General features: G+C 33.0%; 1 long non-coding RNA gene across 3 annotated transcripts in view; it reads right to left on the bottom strand.

The window, feature by feature from the left end:
• Positions 1-6,553: 6,553 nt before the first annotated feature.
• LOC137658591 (uncharacterized) overlaps positions 6,554-7,720 on the bottom strand; it is a 15,351-nt gene continuing 14,184 nt past the window's right edge. For all 3 annotated transcript variants that reach the window (XR_011047379.1, XR_011047381.1, XR_011047380.1), the window contains exon 4: positions 6,554-7,720. This exon is cut by the window's right edge and continues 951 nt beyond it. This is a non-coding gene — a long non-coding RNA (uncharacterized lncRNA).

Genomic DNA, 7,720 nt, shown 5'->3' with positions numbered 1-7,720 from the left:
CCCCTCTCTAAGCTTTAGGAAGATTTTGTTCCTCACGAAAGGGGTCATGCTCTCTGGTACACCACCACTCTCCGCTACGAGATACTATCCATCTTTATCTGCTATGTGTATTTTCTTTGAAGACATTTTCTTTTACTGGCTTTTTAGATGCTCAAAGTTTTATGTAAAACAAGATGGTTTCAACTAATTATTTACACTGACCCTTCTTTACTGGTTCTTGTTCTTTTTTAAATGCAAGATTTGAAGTATGATAGCTTTATACTTAAAATGGAAACCAACACAAAAAAATTTGGTGATACAAAACGAGAAATATTCCTTAATATTATTATTGCAGAAGATTGATTACACGGATAAATCATGTTTCACTCAGTACAATCAGTTTTCAATAATGTTCAGACATGAGAATATCACATACTAAAAACAAATACAGTATTCAATTGGAGAAACTCCCATTTGCTGAACGTATCATCAAACAGAACAAATGTTAAAACCACAGAAAATATTAGTTTTACAGTACTCCCATGCATTTTAGTCAAGACAAAAATCCCCTTTGGTGAATTGGCCTTTCTTCAATCATGGCAGCCAGGGAAACTAAAATCCTGCATTTTTAACAAAGTCTGAAGTTTAAGAAAAGTTCAGATATGAAGGTTAGATTTGTCACGACTGTGCTTGTAAATAGTCTGAATATTTAATAAAAAAGAAAAAGGAAAGCCCACCCAAGGTCCACCCCATCCCACCTAGTGACAGAATATGAAAACTTAAAAATCTTTTTGAATACACAAAGTCACTACGCCCTTGATTGCTTCCCCCCCCTTTTTTTACCGTTTTATTGCAAAAGAAATATTTAAAAAAAAAATAAATAATTGTGATTTAAAAGACACTGAACATTATAATGACATTTTGGAAGTCAAAGACAAATATCTTTAGAAAGCCAAAGGCTTTCAACATCAAAAATAAATTTAAGAGAACTTTTGGAATCTTGGGACTAATTTTTCATATAGAAAGCCTAAGGCTTTTCAACATCAAAAATTAACTTTTAAGAGCTCTTGAAAATTTAATATTTATTTCTTAGAAAACCGAAGGCTTTTCAACATCTTAGAAAATGAGAATGATTTTAAATTAAGTATATAATTTAAAAAATAGTGAAACTGAAAAATTAACTCAAAAGGGTCATCCAGAGGCATTAAGTGCACATTTAATACATTCCACTGCACTAGATAAAGTTCGCTGAAAGGTAGACTAGATAACACAAATGACCAAATTATCTTCTGATTTCACACCACTTTCTGTACGTGATTGAGTCGGGTAAATTAAGACCGTACAAGACCTAGATTAAATCTAGACCATGGACAGTCCACCATATTACTATAGGTTAATTTGTACGACAATTCCCCAATACACAAGCCCTTCTGAAGCAAGCGTGGAAGGTTCAAGATCTCTAAGCAAAGAAACCTGCTTTACAAATACTATCTGGTACGTTGGAGAAAACAAATCTATCTTAAGAGCTTATAGAAATTATCTAAAAAAAAAAACCGTCTCGTCAGATTCAAGATTATCTCAGGCGCCTCTCTTAAAGGAAGAAAAATATTACAACTCCCTAATCAAGTTAAGGAAATCCGTATAAACAGAAACCTTATCTTAAAACTTTTCTCGTACGATTTAAGTATCTTTGGACCTTTCTCATACTGCCAGAATTCAAAACCTAGACTTTTATTCATTAGATAAAACAATCTAGCCTCAGCCTTATACGAACAGAATCTAACAATCTGAAAAAAACGCCCATGCCTTAGTAGCTGAAACACTAGCAAAAAGTGATCTAACTCACGAAGTGATCTAATACCACAAAAAAAAAAAAAAAAAAAAAAAAAAAAAAAAAAAAATAAAATCAGACCAAACCTGAAATTCTTTATTATTTTAAGGTTTTTTTTTTTCAATGCAACGTTATGCGAATTACAACAATTTTTGAAGCAATCTGTTATTCGTAACGCACCCAAGGAATTCAGATTATTTATTAGTCTGTTTGCCTAATTCGACCCTGAGTTACCATTACAGAATTATCTGAATATACCTGTTGCCCTAATAGGGCCTTGGAAAACTATTGCAAAACAGCGTGTTGATCTGTTGCTTAATACGACCCTACAACACCATTGCAGAAATAACTTAGCTGATCAGTTGCCTAATACGATCCTGCATTACCACTGCGGAAAAATCTGAGCTGTTCTGTTGCTGTAATTTGACCCTGCACCACTATTACAGAAAAATTTGGGCTGATCTGTTGCCTCAATATGACTCGCAACATTTGCAGAAAAATCTGCGCCGATCTATTGCCTTAATACGACCCTGTGTCACCATTGTAGAAAAATCTGGGCTGATCTGTTTCCTTAATATGACCCTACATCAACATTGCAGAAAAATCTGAACGATCTGTTGCCCTATTACGACCCTGCATCAACATTGCAGAAAAATCTAGGCTGATCTGCTGCCTTAATATGACCCCGCATCACCATTGCAGAAAAATCTGCGCCGATCTATTGCCTTAATACGACCCTGCATCACCACTGCACGAAAATCTGGGCTGATCTATTCCCTTAGTATGACCCTGCATCAACATTGCAGAAAAATCTGAACGATCTGTTGCCCTATTACGACCCTGCATCAACATTGCAGAAAAATCTGAACGATCTGTTGCCCTATTACGCCCCTGCATCAACATCGCAGAAAAATCTGAACGATCTGTTGCCCTAATACGACCCTGTATCAGCATTGCAGAAAATGTTTGATCTGTTGGTCTAATACTACCCTACATCAAAATTCTAAAAATATGAGTTGCTTTGTTGCCCTTTTGCGGCCTTATACCTTGGTAGCTTTATACCTTGGTAGATTAATCTTTTAGTCAATGACATAAGCAGTAATATGGGAAAAAGATATTTCTTTACAAGAGTATCAACAGACACATTCATGACTTCTTAACCTTCGATAAAAGAGAGAGAGAGAGATAGAGAGAGAGAGAGAGAGAGAGAGAGAGAGAGAGAGAGAGAGAGAGAGAGAGAGAGAGAGAGAGAGAGAGAGAGAGAGAGAGAGAGAGAGATTTTAAACCTGATTTGCAAGAACTCTCCATTTGCTAAAAAATAGTATCCGAGTGTTATTGGTATATCAAAGTTTAACGAAAAGCAAAGATCAGCACTTAGTTTTACTGTATAAACGATTAATTCGCGAACACTAATGTACCTCAATAGTTTGCCCTAAGAAAACAAGGTATAGCTAATGACTAACGATAGTTAAATTCAACACTTCGACTAATCTACTATTTCAAGCAAAACTACCGTTCTGGTGACGACAATGTTAAGATCACACTCTGGAAATCAAAGAAACTCATCGAATGGTGAATTTTTCCTTCGTTATTATAATAAAATTTGATGAAATTATTATTTTTGCCGAAATATGTTCTAAGGAAGTTTCTACCATAAGTTAAGGCAATAAGTAAATTTATGTCAAATCAATTTCTCTCAAACTAAATTAAAAACGCACATCACTGAACGAGGGTTTCTTTCTAAGTACCACCCATCATCTATGGTGTAATTTATTTGGATGGCAAAATTCTAAACTAAAAAAATTAGGTCCAATACAAGCCTTCAAAATAGGTTATATAAGGTTTAATTTAAGATTGCCAGATCCACTTAAATTTGAATTTCCTCATTCAGAGTGTTTAGATCTTTGACATTTCTATCCATCAATTCAACATTTTTGACTAGCACTTCAGATTTCTAACAATTCCTTCAGACTGAACCGGATTAAAATCTTTATTTGGTATCATTCAGGCTTGTGATGATATGTTAATTCGTTTTAAACAATTTTAGTTGACAAAAAAGTAAGAAGCATTCGGAAAAAGCACTTGTTCATGGTGTTCATTAAACAATGATTTCGTCAAAATGACATGCTAGTAACTGCATACTATCGATTGCTTTCTTCAAGTATCAAAGATTGAGAACATTTTACTTTATTGCAAATGTGGAGACGCCTCCTTACAAGATTTAAAATCTTTGTTAGACCTTGACAGGCTAACATGAGTAGGCCTACAAATATTCCAAGTACGTGGTATATAAAAGATAAAAGAAAATAAAGAGGTTTATTACAAAAAAACAGGAGCTTCATAAATTAAAAAAAAATTTCTTCCACTATAATGATATTGTCATTATGCAATGGCAAATTCCTGCAGGCCAGTTTCTCTAAAGAAATAAAACTATCAAAGAAAGTTTCAACTAAAAAAAAACAACTTTCAACTCAAAACTCAAAAAACAACTTTCAACTCAAAAGACAAGTTTCAACTCAAAAGACAAGTTTCAACTCAAAACTCAAAAGACAAGTTTCAACTCAAAACTCAAAAGACAAGTTTCAACTCAAAACTCAAAAGACAAGTTTCAACTCAAAACTCAAAAGACAAGTTTCAACTCAAAACTCAAAAGACAAGTTTCAACTCAAAACTCAAAAGACAAGTTTCAACTCAAAACTCAAAAGACAAGTTTCAACTCAAAACTCAAAAGACAAGTTTCAACTCAAAACTCAAAAGACAAGTTTCAACTCAAAACTCAAAAAACAAGTTTCAACTCAAAACTCAAAAAACAAGTTTCAACTCAAAACTCAAAAAACAAGTTTCAACTCAAAAAAAAAAAGTTTCGACTCAAAACTAAGAAAAACACGTTTCACGTCATTACTCCACAAGTTTTTTTTCTTCTCAAAAATCATATTTCAGTTCAATACTCCAAAAGTTTTTGCTCAAAACTCAAAAACCTGCGAGTTCAAAACTCAACGAAGCTTTACTGAACAAAAAGCTCACGAACCTTCAAGTTCAAAGGCAAAAACTGAATGAGGCAATGCCAAAGCCCAAATGTAAAATCTAGTACAAACTTCAAGTTGGTCAAGGTCCTACAAAGCCTTGCACAGCTGCTAATCAGTGCAATCTTATCACAGTTTAAACAATTTGCCCAGAACAGTCCGCTAATATTTCAAATAGAACATTGGCTCGCCTCTCACTAAGACAAAATATTGGAGAACCCGTCATACATTTCACCTAAAGATAATTGTTTTTTTATCCCTCCTTTTATTTCACGTACAATAATGGTACAAAATTTAAGAGATAAATTGAGTCATTTGAGAACCCAGTCGGACCCTAACAGGGAAATCCAAGTGGCAGTACAACAGAAGGCATTGAAATTATTTGGATGACCATCACTAAAAATTTAACAATTTATTCCACGTTAATATTGGAAAGCTATACTTTCACAAGTATTTAGACATTTAACATTAACCATTACAATTGATGAATGTACTTTCATGTCTAGAATTATTTATGACATTACAAATTCTTTATACTTTCATTTGAACCTTGAACTTCCTTTAGATACCTCAGATGCTCACATCTTATTAAATCACAATTATTTTAACATTCAGCTAAAATACAAACTATTTACATGCACAGTTTTAGACAACACACATTTGAAAACCTGTAGTCATTGTAACTGAATATTCACATCCTGAACAATATTGAGAAAATCATACTGAATTCTGCATCAAATGTTACAATCTTCCACAGCCAAAAGACTCCGAAATTTACGATTAGATCTTCGTTACCTTAGAAATTTACGTTACCTTAGAAATTTACGTTACCTTAGAAATTTGCGTTACTTTAGAAATTTGCGTTACTTTAGAAATTTACGTTACTTTAGAAATTTACGTTACTTTAGAAATTTACGTTACTTTAGAAATTTACGTTACTTTAGAAATTTACGTTACTTTAGAAATTTACGTTACTTTAGAAATTTACGTTACTTTAGAAATTTACGTTACTTTAGAAATTTACGTTACTTTAGAAATTTACGTTACTTTAGAAATTTACGTTACTTGACGTTATATTGAGTAAATACTAATATTTTAAACTTTAAATACATTAAGAAAAATAATCTAAACTTTTGAGGCTATCATTTATCTAGATTCAAAGAACAAAATCAGTGATTACGTTATCAAGAACACATTTCAACATTAACTAGAATTGCAAAATGGTCAACAAACGAAGTGGGTCACCATCTTGATCATACATAAATAATAATGTCTACTCTCACTACACCAGTAAAGAAAATGAGTAAATCTGTACAAAGAAATCACATGGCAGCCCAAATGAAAAGTGCTTTTCACAGTTGAAAGCAAAATAAACTCCATAGACCATTTGACCCTATCAGGTGAGAAATTATTTGGCACTCACTGGGCTAGATGAGTATGAGGAGGGGGTGGGGAGACAAACCGGCCATATGAACGGTATTATTGATATTAACATTTCCAAATTTTTGGGAGAGGTAAGGATGTAGGGAATGGGATTGGTCAACTGAAAGAGGAAGGGTCGGTTAAGAGGTCTTGAACTTCCGCAAAATGTTTGAATTTTTAAATTTGTAATTTGAAATTTTTACTTCCACTATTGCTCGTGTAGCCCTGAGAATGAACAAGAGAATGAACAAGAGAGAGAGAGAGAGAGAGAGAGAGAGAGAGAGAGAGAGAGAGAGAGAGAGAGAGAGAGAGAGAGAGAGAGAGAGAGAGAGAGAGTTAAAAATGGGTGAAATTTCGTGTCAAATCTTAAATATTCAATCCTTTAGTATTGAAAATTGGAAATTTTATATGTTAACTGATATTCAAATCGACAAAAATTCCAAACTTAAATAAAATGACAGTGAATGTTTTAAGTAACAAAATGACAAGGATAGCAGGAAATTTTAAAATTACCTTAAGTAGCTAAATTCAGATAAATTAGTTTTTCAAAATACTTTGTAATAATGCTCAGAATTTAATCTATCAAAGCTTTTGGAGTATAGTTCTTTAATGGAAGGAATGGACAAATGGAAGTTAAGGCTTCACGAGAGCTAAAAAAATCATACCAATTGCGAAAGTTCAAATAACCTTAATTAGATATGGAACGCCAAAATAATATAAATCTCGCTCTCAAACGCCTGGTTTAATTACTTTTTTCTAAACTTTACTACATTCTAGTTCCACATTTGAATTTTATGATTAAATTAAAGGCATCAACTCCAGTCAAGAGAAACGAATGGTTGTCTATTACCTAGTACCCACCTAAAATTACTTTCGACGCCAAATCTAGGTAAAGGGAAATTTGCAACTAGTTAAGCAATTGTAAAACTATATGCAAATATCAAAAAAAAATTCCAAAATACAGTAGTAACGACACTGAAATTATGACTACTGGACAAGTGGGGTGGGTTTCCTTTTTGGACTGAAAATGGACCATTGTATTTTCTAAAATTGAAAATGATTTGCCTAACCAGTTACTATAATTCTGATCAGCTTTGAGAGAAAATAATCCAATTTATTATACTTTTAAACTAAATTCTGATTTGTTTCCATATACTAGACTCGTGCTTTCTTTTACTTGTCTGTCCAAGTAATTAATTGGCTCCTTATATGATGACACATGGATAGATTAAAATTCACCACCTATCAAGGAACGTGTCATAATGGACTTAACTCTCATTCGTTTCTTAAAGAATTAACGTTAACCAATTTTGCACGTATAAACAACCTTTATACCAATTCGGCATGAAAATAGATAAATCATTAACAAGATTAACGGGGCTTGATTGATGAGTCAGACACTTTTCAAACTTGTGTCTTTAAATGCTTAAAATCTGTAACTGCCGCTGTTGGAAAGAAAATGCTT

Source organism: Palaemon carinicauda, chromosome 19 (assembly GCF_036898095.1).
Source record: "Palaemon carinicauda isolate YSFRI2023 chromosome 19, ASM3689809v2, whole genome shotgun sequence".
Classification (NCBI taxonomy): domain Eukaryota; kingdom Metazoa; phylum Arthropoda; class Malacostraca; order Decapoda; family Palaemonidae; genus Palaemon; species Palaemon carinicauda.
Note: the sequence above shows the minus strand (reverse complement) of the source record. Positions and strands in the feature narration are given on the sequence as shown.